The sequence below is a fragment of the Pinus tabuliformis genome, chromosome 1_2 (assembly GCF_031772625.1).
Source record: "Pinus tabuliformis cultivar Carrire ecotype Pingquan chromosome 1_2, CPIR1, whole genome shotgun sequence".
Classification (NCBI taxonomy): domain Eukaryota; kingdom Viridiplantae; phylum Streptophyta; class Pinopsida; order Pinales; family Pinaceae; genus Pinus; species Pinus tabuliformis.
Window position 1 is genome coordinate 1,098,863,053 of NC_142298.1, and position 27,912 is coordinate 1,098,890,964.

Below are 27,912 nucleotides of genomic sequence, written 5' to 3' on the forward strand. Positions count from 1 at the left end.
GCTGATGCAATATCGCTATCGCATCCAAAGCGATATCGCTATCACGAGCCCTCCGCATTGCAATTTCCCGTTTAAACGCATATATCACATTTTACCGCATAAGCCTAAGTTTTTCACAAAACTTAAGTTTATCGCAAAAACCTGCTTTACCACAAAAAACATTGCATTCTCCCTTTATCGCAAGCCTTATTGCATGATCCTGATGAAGAGGCGCCGATGAGATCCTGGCGTTCATCATCCCGCCCAGATCAACGGTCCGCATCGTTTCAGCGATCGCCAATTTCAGCGATCGCACATATGTGTATACCCTCTGCCCCGCCGATTGCCAAAGTCCTGAAATTAATCTCAGCTGCCCATTCGGGCCGGTAGATCAATGGCTCGTGTTTCATCGCATCATCCCATGTATATGGCTCCGACTAGCGGAGCGGAAATAATACAAGGCATGGTATATTAAAATTTCGGGTCCACAAACCAAATTTTTGTAAATCCGCCAATATGACATCGCCGACGGGCCGGACCCGAAATCCATCAAGAAGGAGCCTATATCATTTCGGGTCTGGGGCATTTCGGAGGTATTATGTGTTATGGGACCGCTGATCCGCCGATATGCGAATTAGCACCAGTCGTTGGATCGGCCAGCGCCTGATCCAACGACCCACATTTAATCCAATGAAAAGTGATCGCTCTCGCCCCAATTTTGATGGATTTTTCACGTTTAAGGCATTTTTGCCTTATAAGAGGGAAACGGGCCATTTTCTTTTATAACAGTTCGGTGCCCGGGCTCGCCCCTCCTCCAAAAGAAACATGGCATTCTTTAGTCCATATTTGATCGCTCCAGGCCCGAAATAGCTCCAAATTACAGGATTTGGCCTCCACGTGCCTCCAGTATCCAGTCTTCTGCCAGTTTGCAGTTGTTCATCATTTTTAGTACTATTTTTGATCGGCCAGCGCCGATAAAATTCCGAAGGCCACGGAAGACATCAGCAGCAGTTACTTTTGCCTTGAAAGGACAGAAAGGGGCGATTTGACAAGTTTTAAGTATATCAGGGGAGAGAAAGTGGCCCGATTGAAGCGGCAAAGAGTATCAGAGGAGAGATAAAGCCCAGCTTCATGTCAAAGAGTATCAGTGTTGCGGCAGAGAGTATCAGTTAAGTGTTTTAGTGGAAATCTTTATTTCCAAAGTAGGTGAACATTGAATGGCCTCCAATAAAGTCAAAGAATGCGGTGAAGCCGTTCAAGGCTCTCACATCAGTGATTAAAGCATTTAAAGCCACATAACATCAATGGATCAAAGCCCAAAGCACAGTTATGGATAAATGAACAGCACAGAGCCACAAGGACAGATTTCAAACTCATTTTTGAGGCAGCTGCCCAGTGCAGCACTTAGATAGATCATTATGCATTTATTTCAGGATAACTTAGATTAGAAAGCACTCATTTCCCTCATATCTGTTTAAGATCTGCTGTAATAGATATTTTGGGATATTTTCCCTATATATACCACCCTCTGCACTGTTTTAAGGGTTGGTTGGTTGATAACTTCCTCTCCAGACTTGCACTGTATTTTTTGAGAGCCTCTATAATCAAAGATCGTTGGAATGCTTGGGATATGAACTGTCTGTTGTGTTTTAATGGCTGAAGAGTGACTATGGGATTCTAATGCTTCTACATGGTCCAATAAGTGTTTCTCACCTCTGTTTTTCAGTTTATATGTGTTTATGCCACCATTGTATCACCATCTAAATAGCAGGAAGAAAGAATAGTTCAGAACTTACTTAGTTGTATTCTGTTCTCAATTTCTGTGTTTTATCTATGTTTTCCTCTGAATTAGTCCTGAATATGAATACTGATTTGCTCATATTTACGTTATTTCCTTCATATATGAATGTTGTTTAGGAATCCTTGATTGCTCCTATATAAATGTTCATTCACCTTCCCTCTGTTAGCATAATGAGAGCTACTTAGTTGCCCTTCATTCACTGACCTTCATTCCATCCTTATTCCAGCTTGACATTGTTCTATGTGTAGCTATCCTACTCTGTATTCCTCTTGTGACCAAGAAAATGCAACAGCAAGCCCTAATCCATGACTCCATGCCCAATGGTTTGAACTTCTCACACTATGCATCCCAACTCGTTTTGAAAGAATCCTCCTTCCCACCAAAATCAAAACAAAACCCCTTGAACTCAATAACTAGCCTAAAATCATCATCAACAAAGCTAAATGATTAACAGAGAGCCCTCTCTGATTGCAGGTGGGCTAGAACCTGCAGTCCAAAGATTGGTTTGTGGTTACCTCGGCCGTATCCCTTTAAGGAGCTTTAGGGACAACCTGAGTGTTAACACGACCTACTACCATATGCCCCATTCATTATTTCCTCCTACTCATAGTTGATCCGACGTGGTCCCAGTCACTGCAATTATGACAAACTCTTAAGTACCCTTGCATTTACCTCTGCTTGTTTCTCTTGTGCCTACATGGTTCTGTCATTATTTTCCTTACAACTCCTTATTTCTTCCTTTAAGATTACCAGTGTTTCTGCGAAATCGGAAGAGTTCCCAACACTATACTACTCTTTTGATTCATAGGGAAAGTCTTTGTAGTCTACCATGCTTCTAGCCATTTGATATTTCTTCCTGCAAGGCATATTATGTCAACTAAATGAAATCACAATAAAACAACGTACCTTAGTATAGCTCGGGGAGGATACCTTGTCTACAAGATCAGCAAATCAACATGATACATGTATAGCATAATCATGATAGCATATGGAAACATAACACATAATCATATAACCATGCGACCATCATTCTAGCTAGGGTCCAGTCATTAATGCATGACCTTAACAACAACACACACCACGACCTCATGCATGAAAACAATCATTACATCACTTCATACTTGACCACATGTAAACATTAACAGGCATAAGCAATGTGTAACCAATGACACATATGCATAAACACAAGTAATTAATCATAAACGAATAATACTTGTAATCAAGCCTACAAGAATGATACATGCAACCAAGCATGCAAGAATGTAGCAAAAAATACAAGAATGTAACTGAGCATACAAAATGATATATGTAAGCATCATAATACAACATGTAACCAATCATACACTCAAGATGATGCACTCCACAATAATAACATCAACTTCCACATGGAGACATTACTACAACCATGATAGACATCATGCAAATGCAACAAGGACATGGAACTCAAGCGTAAGAGACACACATGTAACTGATATGCATGCATGACCAATGCACAACCAATCGAGTCTAAGGGGTGAACCATGCTATGATATCACTCTATAAAACCCTCGTCTCACATCTACCCAAGCAACCAACCAGCCGGGGTAAACACGTGATGAGAGGCCACTATGATATGGTTTGACCTCCTATGTCATGTTAAGGAAGTGGAACCAATGGAAATACACCATACAGACATTCAACATCAACATTAGGATCCTCAGGAACCAATCCAACCTTTCTACCAACCATCTCCTAGGTCCAACTGAGCTTTTGGGCCACTTGAATTTTGGAGGATCTCATGTTATGGGCATGCCAGCATCCAGGGACCTATGGAAGCTCTCACAGGCCTACAAGCCAGTGTCTATGGACATTTTTGCACAATTATGTGCAATCGTCCCCAGGATTTGAGCCATGTTTTTAAACTTAGAGCCTAGGTCACTGCCTAGAATTGAATGAAATATTGATAATAGTAAGATAACAGGGAAATGACAGTGCAAAAAAGATTACTTGAAAAATACCTTGACTAGACCCCTACTATCCATGACAGGAATTTCTTCAACCATATTGTGAATATGTAATATACAAGTGTCAATAAAAGATATGAGCATAGGGGTCTCATACTTATGTGAGGATTGCTAAGAGACATTGATGCCTCAACACATTGGCTTCCATTTCATCCATTAGGTCATAGATACATTTTTCATTAATTTACAAGTAAAAAAATCATTAGATCCATACATATGTACTGTGTTTTATGTAACCAACATAATAAAAAAAAAATACCAATGAAATCATAGCCATATGATCCACATATAAACCATTATAGCACTCACAGAAATAGAACGAGAAAATAACCTCATGTTGATGATGTAAAATCCAAACTCGAGATGGGCCCAGCCATAGAATGACTGAGCCAAATATATCTTCATCCATTCAACCCTGTGTCATATTCCAACCATGAATGTGGGATCTCATAGAACACATCAATCCAAAAATATCCAGGTCTTCTGGAGGCCATACACCTCAACCCATCAAACAGTGATTCCACCTCACAGTTGGACATCAAAATACCATCATCATATTGGTCTCTATCCAAGCTTTACATGGCATTTATATCATTTGTTTAAACCAAGGCTTCCAAGAGTTGTAACTCAACCCACATTTGTTGTCAGGCTTCCAGATCATTTTTCCAACCAAGGTTTCCAGGACTAGTAACTCAACCCACCAAGGGCTTCCAGATTGTTTATCCAACCAAGGTTTCCAGGACTACTAACCCAACGTAAGTTTTTACAAGGCTTCTAGAGCATTTGTCCAACCAAGGATTCCAGGAACTAATAACTCAACCCAAACTAAGGAGACATGATAACCAACCAAAACAAAATGAAGAAATAAACCCATAATCTCCATGGCTATCCGGGAAATGGCAAGGCTAGGCAAGCCATTGTTAATTCAGGTAATCCTCCATGCCAATGACAGATAATGGCCAAAAATCCACATGCATATGCCATGTGTGCCAAAACAGTGAGGAAAACATACATGTAACTTGGTACCTACAAGAAAATTCCACTATAGTTGCTGATCTCAATCTCCTCTTGCACATTCTGGCTCTTCCTTTTCCTTCTTGGTCCAAAAATCCAAGTATTCCACACCCTCCAAGAGTGCTCCAAGAAAAATCTAAGTAAGTAAGAGTATGAGAGAGAGAGAATAATGAGAGAGCTCCAAAACTGAACTAAAAAAAGGTTACCAGCTAATCCTCATATGCCTTTTTATGAATGAGGCCTCTATTTTCTCCATTTTCCATTATTTTCGTTTGTTTTCCTCCTAAAATGCAACCTATGACCTTTCACCTCCTTTTTCTCCTAATTTCCAATATTTTCATAAATAAAGTGCCAAAAATGCCAATTTTCCTTTCCAAAGCCTTAGACATTTCCTTTGCCAATTTCCTAAGCCATTAATAATCAAATGTTGTCCCACTCTAGGATTTCTTGCCCAACATTCCACTTGGAATAAGTGTCCCATCAACCATGGTTATTATTTTTTCCTTTATTAAATTTTTTTACATAGAATATTCATGAGGATTGTTGCATTCATGCTTTATAGAGTGACTTTAGGCCCTCATTTTTCCATGATCTCACACGTAAAATTGATTTCGCTACATACTATGTGCTATTTGAGGGAGCAATGGCCTACAAAATTATGTTTTCTATGTGATTTCATTTGCAGCTTTATGCATGGAGCTTAGATATATATCGTTTATTATTGGAATGATTAGATTTTTATCATATATGATCTATATCTCTCCTCTCTTAGGAAAGTTTCTTAAATCTTACACTTTTCTTTGATTTTGAGAGATTGTTTCTTTGGTTGATTTCTTTGTTGGGTGATTGATCTCCCAATTGATTTTCTAACATTGTAATCTTGATTTAGTGTATGATTTGTACTCATGTTTCTTGTGACATGGAAATCCTCAAATAAAATACAATTCCTTTGAGTACTAGGTATTACTTCATTATTATGGTTTGGGGTGCTTTCCTTTGTAGAAAATTGTAGGATTGGTCTCACTACTTCCTGCAATTTTAAAATTCCTTTATTTGATGTTTTTGTTTTGTTTATATGATTTGATAATAAATAGGACACATTCCTTTTATTTTGTAGAAATATTTTGATGCTTTTGAGTGTTTGAGGTTCATGCTTTTGCATAATATCTTGGAGTAATCAATTGATTACTACATTATTTTCTTGGGAATATTTGAGTGTGTTGAGTGATTAGTGAGAGAGATTGTGAGGCTCTATTATCACTTGAAAAAAGGAAAATAACTATTTGCCTTTCCTTTACCTATTTTTTATCGAATTTAATAGCACTTGCATCCTTCATATGATTAAAAGTTTGGATTGGTTTTGAGTATCTAAGCACCATCACAACTACACATTGTACCCTTGAATAAATAACAACCATAAAATAGATCATTGATAAAATTGATTAGAATTTTTTGTTGTAGTAGACCAACATTATCTTTGCTTGTAGAGCCTTGAAATGAGTTTAGAGGAGGCACTCCTTAAACTTGCAAAACTAAAACTAGTTCTACTAGAAAGAGTAAATCCGCCATCATCCCAAATTATTTTTAGAAAGCCTCTCTAGCATGGGAATCAAGCATGTAGTCACATTAGGAACTTGGGTAGTGACATCCCCACTCTCTTGGTATTTATGTTCATTATATTGTGCACATATATGGATCTTTTGAGAAGCAAGGCTCAGTGTGAGCAATATCTCAAGAGGTTTTGAGCTTAGCCACCCTGCCTATATGTATGGTATTGATCACATTTGTCTTAATGATAATTTGGAAGTTATGTGGTAGCATTACTTCCCTATATTTAGGGTTATTACCTAGGTTACTATGGGTGGGAAGTCTCCATGGCCCTTCAGGGAAATGTCGAACACCATATTATTCAACCAAGGGAGTGACACTTCACTTCGTTAATGTCATTTGGGTCAGTTAAGATTGCTATAGGGAGGTTGGGGTAAATTCTTGTCAACTCTTCATTATTTCAAATTCATTTGATATTTCATCACCTTAAGGACCTTGTCTCTCAAGATGTACATTTATAGGTGTTTTTCTTGTTGTATCTCTCAGGATTTTTAATAATGTATGTTATTTGGTCCAAATCTAGGTTGAATAATGGTAGCTTAATTAATTAATTAAACTTATATATTCAAAATGAATAACCCAATTATCACCGAGTCTTGAATACTAAAAACACCCCCTCCCAAAAAAAAATGTAGGGTTGTTATAAGCGTAGCTTATAATGTAAAACAACATGCTAGATCTTGCCAATATCAAGAATACATATTAAGAAACAAGAACAAAGTTGGGAAGGAATTCCAACCATGTTTCCATTAGTCTTCATACATACTTATGCATAGGTGATGTCGACTAGTTGTACCTGTCCCAACTAACCCTTCATTTAATTTCCTTGACATATTTAACAATTGTTACTCACATTTACTTAGTGTAATACGTATGATGACACACATAAACCTAAGAGTCCCCTATAACATCTCCTCCACTTTCAATTCCTTACATGTGCTAAGCAAGGATGCAACAATGTTTTGGACATCTACTTCTCGTAGAAGTATCCCTATTGTACATCAACCATTTATACTATTCCGCACTGATAACTCAAGTGCAACATCTGCTAGCTAGATATGAAAATTCACATATACAAGATTAATTGTGAATTCTATTAACTAGGTGGATACATATTATATATATAAACTCTCAATCATTTTACATTCTCTCTACCATATAGGATGCTACTCCAACCAAGAGCCATTGGGAATCTCATCACCAATCTTGAGGCATCTCTTCACTCTCTGTATGAATTAGTACAATGTGTGACTATCACTCCTATGAGTTTTTTATGCACAAAAATCATGAACATTTTCACATCAACAATCTTATTGTTTATCACTGTCATAACACAACAGTCATTTTTCAATATTTATACTCAACGGAATAATAAATATATTATGATGTTGTCATCATCATTGTACTTAATTTCTTTGTGTGTATGTTCTGCTTATTTGATCTCATTCTTGATTTTTTCCTTTCATCCCTCACCCACTATAAGTATTTCTCATGTTAGATGCTCTATTAACTTTTTCTTCTGCTTTGACAATCTACAAAATTTTGTAAGCTACAAAATTATGTATGCTACTCATTTATTTTTGTTCCTTTCTCTAATGGATGCTCTCTTGTCCTTATTGGTGAGCACCAGTATTGCAGCAATAATGTTGCAACTCCTGGGCTTCCTACTTTACGTTTATCAACCCGATAGTTCGTAACAAACTTGGAAGCAATGGTTCTGTATGCACAAGTACTAGTTCTTACTACAGGCTGTCACTTGGTTAGTTGGCGCAAGATCACTAGGAGCTCAAGCCAACTTCTATGAATTCTAGAAGAAGCTTTATATGCGATGAAAGAAAGGAAAGCTTACCCTTTAGAGGCTATTCTACTTGTAGAAAATGAAAGAAGACTAAAATGTAAAGTAACCCTAGCAAACCCTAATTAACTAGCTAATCCTACTTTTGCAGAAAGAAAGGTGAAAAGACATAAAATGAATGCCATTACCTACTTAGGAAGTAAAAAACATCTACACAAGCTATTTCTAGAAGGAAATGAAAAAAATATCTTTTTGAATTTTTATGTATTTTCAGGTGAAACTATCATGCATGTAATTTATTTGTTTGTGAATGTGACAGTGATTAAGTGGTGATGGAGGGTGAATTTAGAGTTTGCAGAGGTGTAGGAAGGTGTGGATGTTGGAAATAATACTGAGAGGGGGTGGGGTGAATCAGTATTATATAACTTTTTCATTTCCATATTAAGATTCATATACGCTACTTCAGTTAAGGCAAACTGCGTGTATACGCAACTGTGTGTAGTGCAAAAAGTGTATATCCAGTAAACTTATGATTCAGTTAGTTGATCCTTAATGAGTGCATCAGAACATTATTAGCCATATGAAAAATAAACAGGAGCAGTAAAATAGAACAGATCATCACACACAAGAAGCACACATGAACACCATGATATAAGGTGGAAACCCAATGTGGGTGAAAACCACCTACTGCAAGTCATCTCTATCTTCTTTTAATAAGAAACTTATTTTTACAATGGTTCTGTACTGGTGCAGTCTTATACCAGTACGCAGGCTTCTACTTGCAGAAGGTTACAACCTTCTCTTGTTCTCCAGACTCTCCTAGAAGGGAGCTGCAACCCCCTTAGCTTTTGTACTAGCCGATCCTTTTACTAGCACGTAGGTGCCGGCCTATTGAATGCTCCAACCTTCACTCGTTTTCCAGCTGCTACTGGAAGGGAGCTACCACCCCCTTAGCTTTTGTACTAGCTGATGTACTAGTATGTAGGTGACGACCTATAGAAGGCTACAACCTTCTCTTTCTTCCTCCAGGTACCACGTTTCATAATATTTTAGACTAGATACTCATGGAACACATCATCATAATCTAAAGGCCACGTTTCATCCAATTTTCATACTCGACCCATCAACAACATTGAAGCAAAAAATTAATCATCACAGCAATAAACCCATCAACTACACCTGCATTATCAATCTCTAAATCACCTAATACTGAAACACTGAAACCCTGTCAACAACACAGTCACCAGAGCACAGAACAAACAACAAAACTCTGCAACAATAACCAGATCCAACTGCAACTTCAATTATCATATCTCATAATGTATACGCTACTATGAAGAACCAAACTCGCTTACATATTCTCTTTCACCAAAGCCAACATGCGTATGGATCTGCAAATATTTACTCATAACTTTGCGGCTGTTTCAGACACCAGTCATACCCAGATCATAACATTCATACAATAAAACATGCGTCAATAATTTAGATCTAGTCTATCCATAATCAAACCATATAATGATAAACATTCCAAGCCTTAAGATCCCAATCCATCCTTAGATCTTGTTCTCCATCAACCGTTGAGATTCCCCCTTAGCTTAGATCAAGCAATGCATCATGAACCCATAACTTGCATACTGGATCTCATACTTCATCAGATATTCAAGACTTTCTCAATACATTTGCCTAATGATCTTCTTCTCCTTTTATAGTCTTAGGCCTTACTCAATACCATGGTCCAAAACCATTTAGAAGCAATACTAGGGACCCAATACGTCGGTTCAACACTTCGGACGCAATACCAAGGACCAAAACCATAGGTCTAAATACCACAGACCCAAAAATAATCTTTCCCACATGTATGTGCTTTTCTGTGCATGAAAGTGCATGCATACGCATATGCGACTTTTGATCAGCAATCCCACGTGTATACGCACCTTTGTATATAGCGAATCTGTGTGTATAACCTGCGTGTATACCCTACTTGGTATATAGTGAACCTGTGTATAACCTACATATGTACGTGACTTGGTATATAGTGAACCTGCGTATATACTCTTCTTTCTTCATTCTTTGTAGTCTGATCATCAACTCTTTGCTACTGACCTGTTGCACTATGATCTATCATCTGCGTGAGTTGCCATCAAGGACAACACTTGTATCATAATGCCAACAATCTCCCCCTTTGGACTTGATGGCAAAGCTAACTTGCCATACTAAGAACTGTCAACTTAATGAGTTGTCATTGTACATTACATCTGAACTGATTCCTTTGAGTTGCCCTCTATCCCATGTGTTCTGTCACATCTGATCTCTCTTCTGTAGATTCATCTAGTTATGTATAAGTGAGTTGTTCTTCTATGAGTGGGTTGCCATCAAGTACAACACATGCATCATAATGCCAACAATCTCCCCCTTTGGACTTGATGGCAACAACCATACCAAGTCACTCTCCCCCTTTGACATCAAGGGCAAAGGGCGAACCAAGATATTCTCTTCCTTAATATACATTCCACTATCCATACTCCCCCTGAGTACCTGCTGAAATCGCTGATTGAGCTCCCCCTTTGTATATGCCAAGATGTACCAATATGTTCATGCTCCCTCTGAGTACATGCTAAAATCTCTGCTCTGCTGAAGAGTGTTGTTCATGCTCCCCTTGACTGTAGGCAAGGTCTGCAAAAAGATGTTCTACAAGAAGAACATGACTCTATCATAAATGACCTTCCTATCACAAAAGACTCAAACAAACATCCATCTCCCAACCAAGTGGGGATATACCAATATTGACTTATCCACCCACCCAAGTGGGGATATACCAGATACCAATTGTTTATACATGACTGAAATATTACATCATCTTTCCCATGCATAGTGGGGGTACAAATTACATCATATGACCAAAATGGATTCATCAAATGACTACAATAGATAGAGACAAACTATTACATCACGAGTCTTGATATGACCTTTACATGACATTTATAACAGAGACCAAACATCTAAATAAGACCACGATAGTCATCAGCAACTATCATACACAATGTATGATATGCTCCATAAGCATCTATCAACAGCATCTAGACCAACGACAAAATCATTCACATTATATCATATGTTAAAAACACCATAGCCATCTCATCAAGATTTGCATGATCCAAGTATCATCACTTTGGGAACATCTGCATCAATCAACATGTGTAAGTATCAACCTATCATCATATAGGTAAGAAATCATCATCATCATGTCTCCAACAATGCAACTCTGAGTAATCATTCATGTATCCAGCACTATGTATCTTGAGCTATTTGTCAATACTTCTTGATATCATCAACAGCAAAAATTCTCATCCACATGAGCACCAAGAACTATAGTAATCCTGCATCATAACTGTATTATGAGATCTTTATGCATATGACAACAACAACATATGAGTGACTCATCATCAAGTAATGAAGATGTGTATTCAAGCTTTGTACTTCTCCTTATCCTTATGAAGATCACTATGTAAAAACCATATATGCATCATCATAATGCCAACAATGCATTATTAAAAGCATATGGTCCCCCTGAACCTTTTTTTTTCTGAGCCTGCCCCTATTGCTTTTCCTCAAACTAGCATATATGTGACTATGCAGTAACTAACTCGCATATATACACGACTTCCCTTTATGAAACTTGCGTATGAGATTTAGGACACTGAAGTTTTACACTTTTAGATCCCTTTGATTCTATTATGTCTGTATATTGTGCTATGCCACATCTTTCTGACTGTACTTCCTTCTTCTTCCATATCTTCAAGTGTGATGATGTTTTCTCGTTTTGGTATGGTGCCCGTACTTTATTCCTACAATACTTAGCTATATGTCCAAGCTTGTTACATGCATAACATCTCACATGTTTCATATTCCTTCTATAGCAATCAACAGCTCTGTGACCAAACATATTGCAAGCAAAGCAATATCCCTTAAAGTACCTGGAACGTGATGGTCTTTCTGTGTGATCGTCTTGAACCATTCTTCTTCTGCATCTAGCTGTAGCATGTCCAAGATTATGACATACATAACATTCAACGTTATTCATCAGAGGAGTAAAATATTTTCTTTGAAGAATTTCTGTCCTTGGATGTTGATGGGGTAGTCCTCTCATCTCCTTGTTGATACTTTAGATTTCTCATTAGAATTCCTTGCCTCTCTTTGTGAGCTAGATTCATCTTCAACAGATTCATAAAAAATAAGGCCAGTTTTGATAGCAAGAGACCTTTGACTACTAAGAATATCATCCAAGATCTTAGTACTATCTTGAAATCGTAAGAGCTTATCCTTTTCTTCTAAGTTATCTTTTAGAATATTTACCTCAATCTGATGTTGCTCCTCCTTTTCATGATACTGCTTCTTCATGTTTTCTTTAGCTTTTCTTCCTTCTTCCAACTGATGTCTTAGTTCAAGAACTTCGTTTTCTTGTTTTTCAAGAGCTTGGAGTAGTTCTTTATTCTGCTTATTTGATTCTTCAAGATCTTCTTTTAGCGAGAGAATCGTAGCTTCAAGACTTTCATAGTAACTGGATCTTTCTCTGAGTTTCTTGATTGTTGTGCTCCTTTCATTTACTTCATTTCTTAATGATGTCACTTCATCTTGCAACTTTTGACATTGATCTTCCTTTTCCTTGAATAGCTTCCTTACCTTGTTTCCTTCCTCTAGTTGAGCTTTTAGTTTGGTAACTTCTTCTTTGGAGATACATTCCCTTTTGTGCAATAGATCTTGTTGATCTCTAATTTTGTCTGTAAGCCTTTTAAATTCTGCCTCTATTTGATATCTTTCTTTCTCAGCCATAAGAGCAAATTCAGTTGTTTCACTATCACTTTCATCATCTTCAAATGGATAGATAAGTGTATCACCAGAGGATAAAAAATTCATACCTGATAGTTCATCTTCATTCTAAAGTGATTCTGAATCTGAAGTGCTTCTCCCACATATTCCCCAATTGATTCTCTCATTGTCATAGTTCTTCTAAGATGTCTTCTTCTTCTTAGGTGCTTTCTTCTTAAGCTTCTTTCCCATTGTTCTATGGATCTCCTTCAAGCGATCAAGCTTCTACCAAAGGACCTGCTCTAATACCAATTGTTGGAAATAATACTGAGAGGGGAGTGAATCAGTATTATATAACTTTTTCATTTCCATATTAAGACTCATATACGCTACTTCAGTTAAGGCAAACCGCATGTATACACAACTGTGTGTAGTGCAAAAAGCATATATCCAGTAAACATATGATTCAGTTAATTGATCCTTAATGAGTGCATCAGAACATTATTAGCCATATGAACAGTAAATAGGAGCAGTAAAACAGAACAGATCATCACACACAAGAAGCACACATGAACACCATGATATAAGGTGGAAACCCAATGTGGGTGAAAACCACCTGCCGCAAGTCGTCTCTATCTTCTTTTAATAAGAAACTTCTTTGTACAATGGTTCTTTACTGGTGCAGTCTTATTGTTATCGGGAAATCTAGTGTTCACTCGAAGTTACTAGTCCCACTAAGACTGGTAGCTATCTTATAACAAACAAACTAAAACTACTTTCGTTTTCCTTTATGAGAAGTAGATAAGACTGGAATGAAGGACATCAACCTCAGTCTTGCACTTGGTTCCTTGCTCGGTTCCTCTCTCTTTTGACAAATCCTTGCCACTTCTCCTTCATCTACCCGGCTTCAAAGAGCACCTGTGGAATCAAAACAACATAATACTATCAAGGAACAGAGATCTACAATCATAAACAATATAGGACCAGATGTATATTGACCACACAAATGCATATATCATCAAACATACAAGAATGTGGAGGAAAACTTGAATAGATTTATTAATATCAAGATAGCAAAGAGGATTACAACCAATTGTTCTGACCCAGTGTCATCCTCCAGCATGAAATCCCTTCCTTCACCTCATGAAAATCTTAGATCACCCAACACTATGATATTCCAACAAGAAACCAACAACACTTCCTTACAAGATACAGAATTCCAGCCTCCAAATCTCTGGAATGAGGAATCCATATATAGATGATTGCAGGGGGTGAGTCAGCTTCTGGGATTTTTATTAGTGTCCTCTCTCTGATAGCTCTTGATTCCACTTGGAGATTGATGATCTCTTACTCATCCCTAGGCGAATTCAGAGAGGCAAGTGTCACAGGAGAAGTTTCTGGAAGATTCCATGATCATCCACCTCGCAAACTGTCTCTGCCATTTGTCCACTCTCTCCCATCCCACCCTACAGAAGGGAGTTTTAGTATGCATCACACCCTTTTCATTGGGTAGGTGGGATGCATCGCACCCTTAGCACTGAGCAACCTGTATGGTCCATTTTTGACCAGTTCCGAGCAGTTTCCCATGGAGAACTTCTGGGAGATAATATAATCAGCTGACCTTGTTCCTTTAGGGTATGAAACAACACTTTTAGGGACTTAGGAGCCCTTGGTTTATGGACATGTTTGATTGGGGTTGCAGTGCCCAAAAATGTCTATAACAGTTGCCTGCTAAAGCATGAGGTCATTAATCTTTTGGTGTTAGGTGAAATGATTTATCATGAGGATCCGAAGTTTTTTCAAGCTGGAAGGCGACCTATAATAATATACAATACAATACATTATCTTCATAATATTTTTCATGATCTAGCTAAGGTGGGAATTCCCATGCTCAGCTTTATAAATTCATTTTCGTGTACATAAGACAGACAACCGTCTGTGCGGGAGACTGATGATTCTGATAGAGTCATCATCCTTTGATTCGGATGATCATCTGTGTAGCAACAATGTACATTTGATGTCTTTATTTTCTTGAATATATCGCAACCCAGATGGATGAAACTAGATCTGGGGTCTTCAAACTCGTTCAATATTCACTCGGAGTACAAGTCGATCCATGTGAGAGATGTTCTAGAGTTGAACATGGAAAGACATCGCCTGATAACCATCCAATGATGTAAGCTGTTAACAAGCGTGAGAGGAATCACCGATAATGATGATGACCCTCAAGGTACTAAAATACAATTTGCGTGGTGTGAATAAGGGACTTGGCATCGAACACAACGCAAAATCTTTCAGTCGAAGGCCATTGATGTAAACCTATCACCAGAAGTGAGAAACTTGCCATTGAGGCATGCAAGCTTCAAAGTACTGAAAGGGTTGTTCCTAAGTCGACTTCTTGGATAATGAGCTGATGTCGACAAGAAGTGACCCACCGTAGGAGGGCCTTAATGAATCCCACATCTATGACATGGAACGGAGTAAATGATTTTGGAGGTGAAAACGATCTGATGATACAGGGTTCAGGGTGGCGGTCATGAAACAATGGAGCGTGAATGTATTGCAGTCGATGAGACATAGGTGAATTATCTAAGCGACTTCTCTTGAACATACCGGTGACACTGACATGGATTGGTAGCGTCAACCCCAAATATGGATGGTGTGATGGACCAGTGGTGATATGACCAGTGAACGGAACAACCCAACCCGACTCGGATGCAGAGTGAAAATGTCATGTTCAAGAGCGACTTGCTACCAATAAAGTTTCTTCAAGTTTTCTTCCCAATTTTCCCCCAGTCATTGCTGACCAGTACCTCTTTATTTTTGTCAAGCTTGAGGAGGATAACATATGCTTGTTCTATAATTTTCCCTTCGGGAAAACCCGTCGCTATATTGTAACGAGCTTAGCAATAGTGAAACTCGTTCTTGTCTGTATGGACAAGTTTGTCGCTATTCAGTTTTAACGAGTTTAACGACAAAGATAACTCGGTCCTTTTCAATTTTAGAGAGTCTGAAAGGGACGTAAAGGAAACTCCAATAATCTTTTTTTTGTCATATAATCCCTTAAGTCCAAAAAAGTATAAAATAATACGAAAGGGATGAATTTTCGGTAATTTTAACGAGCCCAACAAGACAAGCGCTTGATCTTTTTGTGTAATAATCCCTTGGGACAAAAAGATTAAAATCTAGAGGAAGTATAACACTTCCGGTCGCTTTAACGAGCTGGAGAGGCCAATCGCTCGGAAATCTTTTCATATTTTACGAGTCAGGTGAAAAGAGCTTAAAGGAGACTCGCTTTTGAGGAACGAGTGATAATTTTGGGTAGCATCTAGTTCCATGTAAGGTTTGGAATTTTCCAGTCACGGTAGTGTCACAAGGATGGCTAATAGGATCACTCTTCGTAGTTGTTCCTCAAAAAGGGGTAAACAATCAAATCGAGGTGAATGATTGGCTAAAATAGAGTAGAGGTGATGATGAGAACACGACCAGGGCTCAAAAGCTGATGATAATGCATTCAAAATGGTTATTTACTGGAAATTGGTTCATTTTTTAATGAGCTTAAACTCTGGGGGAACGTTTGCTCATTGCTTATGTTTAATTTTTAACGATCTTGAACTCCACATAAAAACTGCTCGTGATAATGGTCATCGATTTAATTTCACTGTTAATCACTTTGTTCCTTCAAAGGTTGTACCGCCTATTCAATTGCTTCATCAAACCGATTAGAAATGAACAATATATGTTTCAAAATGAGTTAAAACACTAATATTTTACTTGAATTACGTGAAAGGTAATTTAAAAGTGGTTTTTTACCCCTCATTTTACAATTTCATTTGAACTTTGGTTTGTTGGAGCTCTGGAGGTGCTTTTCCCCCTTTATTTTTACCAGCTAATTTTGGGAGATTCTGTGGACGATTCTTGGCACTGTATGGACCAGGTAGGAGCTAAACCCGAGCTCTTCAGTTGCATTCCTTCCTTTTTGAATTCTGTGCATGTTTCCTTGTTTTTTTTAGCCTTTGGGGTTTGAAAAATTTGCCCTGGCTCCATCGCACCCTTCCTATATCGAAAGGTGCGATGCATACTAGCTTGACCATTGGCCAGTCAGTATGCATCCCATCCAATACACTACTAGGGGTGCGATGGGCACAAAAAGGGAAATTTTGCACTGTTTTCTCATCGGATTTTTGCCTGTTTTTTGCCAAATCAGGATCCTGACTCTTCTCTTGCTTGTTTTGAAGAGATTTATTGGAGCAAAATGGTTGTTACATGGCGAGAACGTGAGCATGAGGAGAGGACATGCTTGCTTTACATGATCTGGTTACGGTAACTGCACTGCGGAATTGTGGCCTGTTCAAGTTTTTCCGCATCTCTAGCATGAGGCAACAAATCAATTTTTTGCAATATTTTCTTGATGCATGGGATCCTACCAACCAGGTGTTTCAGATCAGAGGCAAATCTATCCCCTTGACTATTGTGGACATCTAATTTTTGACCGGTTTATCGAGGCGTGGTGCTTTCACTATCAGGTTCGGCCCGTGGGGGCGAATCCGTGAGAGATTATATTCGCCTGTATTGCAGAGAGGGATCTCAGCTGAGTAGGTATGGCAAGATCAACATCCAAGATGTCAATGACCAGTCCTTGAGCACCATTCTGTTCACTTTTGCTACACTCGCTGGTAGTGTGGCTCCTCACGTGGCTAACATGTCCTATATGCAATATGCTTTGGAATGCCTTGAACCAAAGGTGTTCAACTAGTGTGACGCGGTGCTCCTGTGATGAAAGAACAACTGACCAAGGTAAAAAAATGGAAAATTGAAGAACTTTGGCTATGGTTCTATTTTGACCGCTTTCGCCTTGGAAAAGATCCCACTAATGCATCCGCAGTACATCTCACTTGGCTTACCTCCACCGACTGAGCCACGGATGCAGAGATGGGTCGACCTTATGGCCTGACATGCTGGTCAGTCCTAGGTTTCCTTTTCTGATACCTTTTTTGAGTGGTTCAACCACCAGGAGATGGTTTTTTCCGAGTATCTATACGCTGGTGTGGATCTCCGGGGTGACTCGTATTTGGTGTTGCCGGCTGGTGAGCAGTGGGGTGCTATCGATAAATTCTTTGACCATATCTCTGTTCATCGTTTCTTTTCATAATTTTCTTGTGCTTTCTTCTATCAGGACTAATCAAAACTCATGTGCTCATGCAGATATTGGACCAGTTCGGCAAGTAGTACGTCTGAGAGTACCAACTGTCGCTCCAGCAGGAGAGGCTGTGGGGAGGGCTATCCTTCGCGACCTTGATGTGGCTGAGACTCTTTTAGCATTGCAGGATCAGGTTGAGGGCCTCACTCTTGGTATTCTAGATGTGAGGACCGATGAGCTGCCCCTGAGGTTGCAGCGACATACTACTGGTGTGCCAAGTCGATGGACTAGGCTTTTATGCATGATTGCACAGGTGGTGACTTGCTATCACCAGCATCATTAGACTAGGGTGCCCCCTAGCATTTTGAGTTTTGGGTCATTTGACCGATTTTTTCCTAATTATAGAACATTATGTATCAACCATAAACAATTATATGTATATATTTGATTTTCGGAGCTTTATTTTGGTTGAGTTACGTGATCTTGATGCAAATATTTGATGAAATGCTTCTTTTATAAATGTTGCAAATGTCTATCTAACACGTAATTTTCCAATGAGTCTATTAATGTGTTTAAGTTTCTAGAAATATGCTGATATTGAATAGAATCAAAATGCCCTTCCAAAATCTTGACCCTTAGGAACATGCGATAGATAGCTGGATTCCGTACGGAGTAGATACTAGTGAGCTGTAGGATGACGAGTTGTGAGTCTATCCTGATGACTAGTCGGCATATGCCACGCGTAATGGCATTAGAGAGGAGCTCTATCAATGCGTTGTATTCAGCAATATTGTTCATTGATCGACCAATACATACCCCTCTGAAACTTACTAACTCGCCGCTTGGATCGAAGATGGCCCAGGCCGCAGAAGATAAGTTCTGAAAACTATGACTCGCTCCATTGGCATATCCAACAAATGATTCCAATAGGTCTGACATCTGCAACAAATATAAAAGCGGATCACTTAACCAAAACAATCACCCTTAGTGAAAACAAAAACGTAACAAAAGCATAGGGGTTACTATCTTGAGTCAAGCATAGTAATGCTTAAGGTACAACCCATTGCGAGGTTGCGCCAGTGGAATCCCATCATAATCTACTAACTTGTAGGCTCCTTTTGCTAATACACATTTAACAATATAGGGGCCCATCCATAAGGATTTGAACTTACCTGCTCCCAATTTGTCGGATTCCTGGTCATAGAGTAAGACCAGGTCACCTTCTGAGAAGACACGGGGTTTGACGTTCTTGTCGAATTGCGCCTTGACTCAATTCTTATGGGCTTCGTTAGCCAAAGTGGAATCACGATGGGTTTCATCCAATTGGATTAGTTCCAAGAAACGAGCCTCTTCTTCTGAAGTTCCGGGGAGAAGGTCGACTGCGAGTTTGAGGGACGAGATTTCACACTGAACCGATAAGATTGCTTCCAGGCCATACACCAATGGAAAGGGTGTGAACCTGGTTGCATTCCTCACCGATGTTCGGTATGCCCACAAGGCTGAGTACAGGATCAGGTGCCAACTCCTTTTTTGGACCCCAATCATCCTTTGCAGCATCCGCTTCAAGACCTTGTTGATTGCCTCAACTTGTTCGTTAGCCTGCGGATAATACGGAGTAGAGCTGTCGTGGGACAGCCCTAACTTGGCAGCCAACTCAACCATCATGTGATTACGAAAATGTGATCCATGATCTGTGACTATGGCCTGTGGAATGCCGAATCTGGAGTCTACATGATTGAAAAAGAAGAGGGCAGCCGTTTTGTCGCTGTTGTTTAATGTAGGCATCGCCTCGGGCCATTTGGTAAAATAGTCTACTATGACTATGATATACCCATGCCCCCCAGCCGAGGTGGGGTTACATGTCATGAAATCTATGCCCCATTTGGCAAATTGCCCAACAACAACTACTGGTTGCAGAGGCGCGGGTGGTATTCTGGTTTTTCGATCAAAGATTTGACATGCATGGAAACTTCTGACTGCGGTTATGCAATCTTTAAACATTGTTGGCCAGAAGTATCCTGCTTGTAAAATCTTTTGCGCCGTAGCATAACCAGATTGATGCCCCCCACACACGCCTGAATGGAAATCATCAGGACTTTTTTGGCCTCGTCGTGGATGAGGCACCTCCTCAGAACTATATCGACACCACGACGGTAAAGTGTATCACTGATGATCATGTAGTCTTTTGCTTGGTATTGAATGCATCGTTGTTCCGAGTGGGAGGTATTAGACCTATATGTTTGGGTTTGGAGACAGATTATTATGTCTCCATACCATGGATTGCTTGAAGATATCAGAAACAAATATTCATCCACGATTGCTTCTTCTGATGTTACATCATTAGACGACGATGGGAGATCGCATAGTAACTCTGCGAAAACTAGGGATTTCTTCGATTTGGATTTTATAAATTCTAGATCAACTCTTGTAGAATTGCTATCCATTTTGAATATCTGCCCCCTAGCAACTGTCGCGATAATATATAAGTCATGGGTTTGCAATCTGACAGAATAGTAGTTTTCCGAAAGAGGATATAGTGTCGAAATCTCTATATCGCTTGAACAGCTGCGAGAGCTAGCTTTTCAACGTAGGAGTACTTGCTTTCTATATCATTTAAGTTTCTACTTAAATAATATATTGGATGTTCAATTCCATTGTCTTCTTGAACTAAAATCATTGCGATGGTTGTATCCATTGCAACTAGATATAGGTTAAAGTCTTTTTGATAATCAGGAGCGTACATTAATGATGCTTTTATTAGGGATTCTTTTAAAGCATCAAAGGAAGCTTGTGAGACCTGATCCTAGACGAAGGGTACTTCTTTTCTCAATAGACGAGTATAACCTTTAGCAAGTTTGGTGTAATTTGGAATGAACCTCCTCAGAAAGTTTTCTTTCCCTTGGAGTTTCTGAATTTGAAGAAAATTTGAAGGTGGAGGCAAATTAATGATTGCCTGAACCTTACATGGGTCGAGACGAATCCCGTCCTTTGAGACCACAAAGCCAAGTAAACGACCAGAGCTGACACAAAATACACATTTGTGTGGATTGAGTCATATCTTGTAGTGTCAACAACGTAGAAATATCACTCTCAAATGTTGCGGATGATCGGTCCGCTTTCGCGAATGAGCCAAAAGATCATCGAGATATGGTTGAACAATGTTTTTGATGTCATGGAAGGCATAATTCATTGCCCTCTGAAATGTTTCCCCTGCGTTCTTTAAACCAAAGGGTAGCTTGCGATATGCAAATGTGCCCCACAGACAAATAAATGCAGTCTTTGACTGGTCCTGATTATTTGATTATACCTAGAAAATCCATCCATAAATGAGACAATTTCACATCTGGCGCATTCATCAATTATCTTGTCAATGAAGGGTGTAGGGTAGTTGTATTTCGGACAAGCTTGATTTACATCCCTATAATCGACGCACACTCTAATCGTTCCTTGTTTTTTCATTATAGGAACAATATTCGATATCCAATCGGTTAGAGGAACCGGGTAAATAAAACTAGCATGGAAAAGTTTTTCAACTTCTGCCTTGATGGCAGTGGCTTTCTTGGGGTGCACCTGCCATAGCCGTTGTCGTATCGGTTTGACATCTGGATACATCTCAATTTCGTGTTCAACTATGCTCGAGTCAATGCCTGGAATTTCATCATACAACCAAGCAAAGGCATTTCTGAATTCACGAAAAAGAGCGTTATATATTTCCAGTTCTGAAGGAGAACAAGATTTACTGACATGAATATTCTCTACAACATCTATTTTTGTCGAGATATTTATGGCGATAGTCTCTTCAATATTGGACAAGTTTCGCTCGGAATCCACTGTGTTTACAGTATTTGATAGAAAATAAAAAACTGAGGGATGATGAAGGTCACTAGGAGTATCTTCTTCGTAATCTAGAAGATGAGAACGATGGTGGTAATCTTCCCATGGTGCCCCATCAATCATCATTAACTGAACAATTCCTTCGTCTTTATAATGTACTTGCGAACAAGGATCTAAAGCGGTACCATATTCCTTAAACCTATCTATCCAACCGCTTGATGAGCGTTGATTTGGGTTTGCCTCCCATGCCGAAAACATTGATTGCTACAAGATTTCTATTGGGCTTGGAGGCAATACCTGCAGATGATCTGTTTTAATATCATTTTCAGAGATCTTTTGAATAGAATATATCATATTGCAGGTTCCCACTGTTGCCACTTCCACCAAATTGATTGGAGGCGGTAGGGAAAAAGTCCCAATTAATATAGGGTCTTTTAGTAGGCCTACTCTGAAATTTTGAAGCGAGTGAGGGCTTCTGTGGATCATCAGAATGCTTCCCGTAACTTGTGAACTGTTGGGGAGAAATGTTTGTTGGTCGACGATTGTAATTCCTCCTTGAAAGGGAAATGCAATCTTCCTAAAATAGGTCGACACAATGGCTGCCATAGCATATATCCAAGGCCTTCCCAGTAGGATGTTGTAATCGAGGTTTCCGTCAATTACTTCAACATCTATTTCTACTATTTTACCCCCTAGTTCGACTTGCAAGTTACTTAAAATCCCATATGGGGTGTATGTTCGTCCATAAAATGCTTTTAATGTTGTCGAAGATCTCGAGAAGGGTGGAGATCCTAAAGTTTTCCAGCAACTGATCGACATAATACATGTAGATGCCCCCTCATCAATAATTGTTTGATGAACAGTTTTGTTGAGGGATTTCACTTGAATAAGGAAAGCTAGTTGAGCTGGTAACTGAGGGTCATATCCTTTGTGATTAAAGGACACAAGATTGGAATCCGTTGGGTCAATCCCCAGTGGAGTCACCATTTTTTTATCGGGAAATCTAGTGTCCAGTCGAAGCTGCTAGTCCCACTAAGACTGGTAGCTATCTTAGAAACAAACAAACTAAAACTACTTTCGTTTTCCTTTATGAGAAGTAGATAAGAGTGGAATGAAGGACACCAACCTCAGTCTTGCGCTTGGTTCCTTGCTCAGTTCCTCTCTCTTCTGACAGATCCTTGCCGCTTTTCCTTCGTCTACCCGGCTTCAAAGAGCACCTGTGGAATCAAAACAGCATAATACTATCGAAGAACGAAGATCTACAATCATAAACAATATAGGACCAGATGTATATTGACCACACAAATGCATATATCATCAAACATACAAGAATGTGGAGGAAAACTTGAATAGCTTTATTAATATCAAGAATAACAAAGAGGATTACAACCAATTGTTCTTACCCAGCGTCGTCCTCCAACATGAAAGCCCTTCTGCAAAATGATGTTCTACAAGAAGAACATGACTCTATCATAAATGACCTTCCTATCACCAAAGACTCAAACATACATCCATCTCCCAACCAAGTGGGGATATACCAATATTGACTCATCCACCCACCCAAGTGGGGATATACCAGATACCAATTGTTTATACATGACTGAAATATTACATCATCTTTCCCATGCATAGTGGGGGTACAAATTACATCATATGACCAAAAGGGATTCATCAAATGACTACAATAGATAGAGACAAACTATTACATCATGAGTCTTGATATGACCTTTACATGACATTTATAACAGAGACCAAACATCTAAATAAGACCATGATAGTCATCAGCAACTATCATACACAATGTATGATCTGCTCCATAAGCATCTGTCAACAACATCTAGACCAACAACAAAATCATTCACATTATATCATATGTGAAAAACACCATAGCCGTCTCATCAAGATTTGCATGATCCAAGTATCATCACTTTGGGAACATCTGCATCAATCAACATGTGTAAGTATCAACCTATCATCATATAGGTAAGAACTCATCATCATCATGTCTCCAACAATGCAACTTTGAGTAATCTGTTGTGGTCACCAACAACCCCCCTCTTTGTTTAATGTTATTAATAACATCAAACAAAGGGGGACCCTTAACCAAAAATCCAAAAAATATTTTTGTTTAAAAAATCTTTTGTATTAACTCCCTAAGAGCTATATCGCATCGCAAAGGTAGAAAGAAGCGTTTTCCCAAAGCGCATAAATACACTGAAAAAGAGCGATGCGAGAACCCATCGCATCGCGTGCATTAAAAGCGCTCAAAAGGGGAAAACCTAAGGAATCGCCGACGGCTGATATGCGACGTCGCACGTCGCAATGTCGCATAAGCAGCACAGAGTGATAAGGCGAAAATTTAGCGATCTGCGCTCTGCGATATCTGCGATCTACGATATCTGCGATCTGCGATAACACTTAATGACGTCGTAGCCCTCGATACTGCGATACCAATCGCAGAAAAGACTCATCGCAAGAATTCTCCAACATACGCGGTAGACCCAAAATTGAGCGCGCGCCTTAAGGGAAATTAATGACCGCATGCTTGAGTATCCAGAAATGATTGCATCGTATTTTTCGAAGAGACAAGTCATGATGAATGTCAGAATTACGCATTCATTAGAATTTAATGCTTTCATGTCAATCTTTTCGTCATTTCCCTTCTTCTTTGCGTAAACTGCAAGACATGCAACTGATATAAATCTATATGCAGGAAACATCTAAGGAAAAGGGGAAAGCGCCAATAAGATAACAGAGAGAAGATGCCTCCGCAAATAGATGCCGCATGCAGCAGAACCACGGATTCCAGAGTATCACCCAACAGGCACTGATGAAAATAGACTATCCAAGACTCAGAGTCAAAGGCGCACAAAAGCAGCATGTTTGCAAAAGATCCTAAAGCTCAGACTTGGTAAAGCAGAAAGAGAAATGCAAAAGAAGGAGGACGCTCCAGAAAAGCCTGGAACAAAGAACGGAAGCAATTCTCGATACAGGGGATTGTCCATACAGCGCGACTCCTAACTCATTGAGTCATTCGCACGACCGGAAACCGAAATAGCAACAGCAAAATCAGTTCGAAAGGAACCTGGGTTGTACTAAGTATACGCACAGCGAATACACCCGGCTAGAGAAAGGTTTTCGAAAATATCTTCTAGTCTGTCAGAAAGAGGTGCCAGCTCTTGTTATTTCTAATTTTCAAGCTCGAACAAAAGGAAAGAACAACCAGCCGACTCTTTCAGGGCGAACAGCGCATTGCTTACAACACTAAGGAGCAGATACAGAAACGGTTAGAAATTAGATTTGATTTTTAGAAATAAATTTGCTTTTAGTAAAAGGGCGGTCATTTGAAGCCATTCCCTAAATTTGTGTAATTAAGATTAATTAGTTAGTAGTATTTAACCCTTCTCATGGCATTTGGAGAAGGGTCCGGAAATCTGTCAAAAAACTTGTCCTCAGAACATGCACTTTTGCACCCTCGGAGGGGCTTTTTGATGAATGGATGGATCGAGATTTATTTATGTTTGCATTTTAATGTCTGTTACTGATGTTGCACTTCTGTACTCTTAGCAGATATTAGAATAAGTAGAAATAAATCGTTATTGCTTGAAGTTTATTAGTGAAATCAGTCATAAATGGTACTTTTATCTCTTGACTAATTTCTGCTTATATTCCTAAAGTGATATGCAGCTGAGTTCTTTATATGTTAATGTATGAATGTGTGTATTACCATTTGGCACTTCTGTACGGTGGAGTCATTTATTTGTGCTTGACATATGAATAACTAATTATGTGATATGTTGTTCACAACTGTTTTGCCTAACTTTTTATGCAGAATGGTTTATCTTTATTGATTTATATTCTTATAACAGCTGAATGATCTTTATTACCAGCTGTTGTTCGAAATCTTTTTAGATCGCATAATAGAAGAAAATACCCCGGGTTAGCGTAGACTAGATGTATTGTTTTTCCATTAGATTACAATAGCATAGAGTTACTTTAGAAGTTAGAATTAAAATTAGCTTAGAATACCTCTAGATCAATACCATCAAACTCTACACACACACGCACACCCCTCACATTGGGAAACTGGTCCCATTATCCCCAGTCGGACCCGCTACTCCAAAGGGGCAAGGAGCCACCAACCAGGTTCCCGACCAGGTGGGTATCCCCCTTGTTGTCGACCCGATTTCGGGGCCCTCAACATTTCTGGTGCTAGAAGGAGGGCACGAGCTATGAATGGTGCATAAGTCAAAATCTAAATACCATTCTGAGAGCAAATCACCCTCATCAACTCCCCCGACTTCTCCGGTACGATTAAACTCGGAACTAGAAGTCGCTCGGGCATCCACCGCTGCTACACACCCTAATATATCAGACCAACTTATCATTGATCCCCCTGAACTTCAAACTTTGATTCATAAACTCCAGGGATTCTCTATTTTTACTCAGAGGTCTGATAAATGTAAAGGCAGCGTGACTTCGCAATACAATCCTACTCATCCCCTGACCAGATTGAAGAGTGAAAAGTTTGGCATCCAGCCAACTGAAATTCCTCTCCCCACTAGGAAAAGAGCAAGGAAAGCACTTCCAGAGTCTGACAGAGAGACTCTTTCATCTACCTCGTCCATTTCAACTCCCTCACCGCGAAGTCAGCCACCCACATCTTCACCCCAGATCACTCATCCATCTTCCGCAACCCTTCCTCCGCGATCATCGAAGATCATAATATCTCCCTCTTCTCAGCATCAGAGATCATCTTCTGCACTCCCATCGACTAGCAGCTCAACGGTGGCCCAGTCTCCATGGAACAATCCTAGGGCGGTTTTAATGCCTCCACCCCTGAGCCCTATACCGACCCATCCTGAGAAATGGCTGCCTAAATTCAATCCAGAAGCAGGCATGCTAGCCGAAGAACATATCAATAACTTCATGCTTTCTGTTAATCTCAACGGAGTTACTAACGAAGACGCTGTTGTCCGGCTTTTCCCTTATACAATGCAAGGAACAGCCGGGTCGTGGTACTTTTCGTTACCTTCCGGATCCATCACAAGCTGGGACATTTTTCAAAGTCAGTTCCTCACCAAGTTTGGTGATGACAGATCCACGGCGACATTGATCAATGACCTATCTAATCTTAAGGCTGAGGCTAGAGAACCCATTAAAGATTTTAACTTACGGTTCAATAAGATCCTCAACAAGATTCCCGCTGCTTCACAACCCAGCGAGGAAGTAAGATGTGAATGGTACATCACGGCCTTACCATCTAACTTGGCTATCTTCGTAGATAGGGAAAGCAAGACAACCTTAGTTGAAAACTTAACAGAGGCGTTAGCAGTTGAAAAACGCGTAGTAGCCCTTGAAAAGAGATCTGCAATTGAAGAACGTAAATCTAAGAAGATCTCTTTCAAAGAAGACACCAAGAAGAAGCAAACGAAAGATCCTTTCGATATGGAAGGATTACAAAAAGTATTAAAGGCCATGTCCAATGAGATGATTGATATAAGAAAACAAGTAGCAGAAACGTCTTCAAGAAAGCCTTTCAGGACTTTTAAAAGAAACCCTCCCATGGAGACGAAGCCACCCAACGCTGTCTCAAACGTTGAATCTGAAGAAGAAGAAGAAGAGAATACCACTGAAGGGCAGACCGACGATGAAGAAGTGGTGGAACTACAAGGAATGTGGGACTTCATCCTCCCACAAGAAGAGGATCAAGAAGCATTTCCTGTTAGCACGAGAAGCAAAAATCAACTTGATCCTCCCTAAACTACCCCAAAACAAAAGGGCGCAAGCCCTACAACAAAAGATAAGGTCGCCACAAAAAAGACAACTACTAAAGCGACCTAGTTTAGCCCAGTCCAATCTGATCAAGCACCTCCATCAAGAACACCAATAGTGTCGGATGAAATGGAGTATAACATCATTGATGACATGA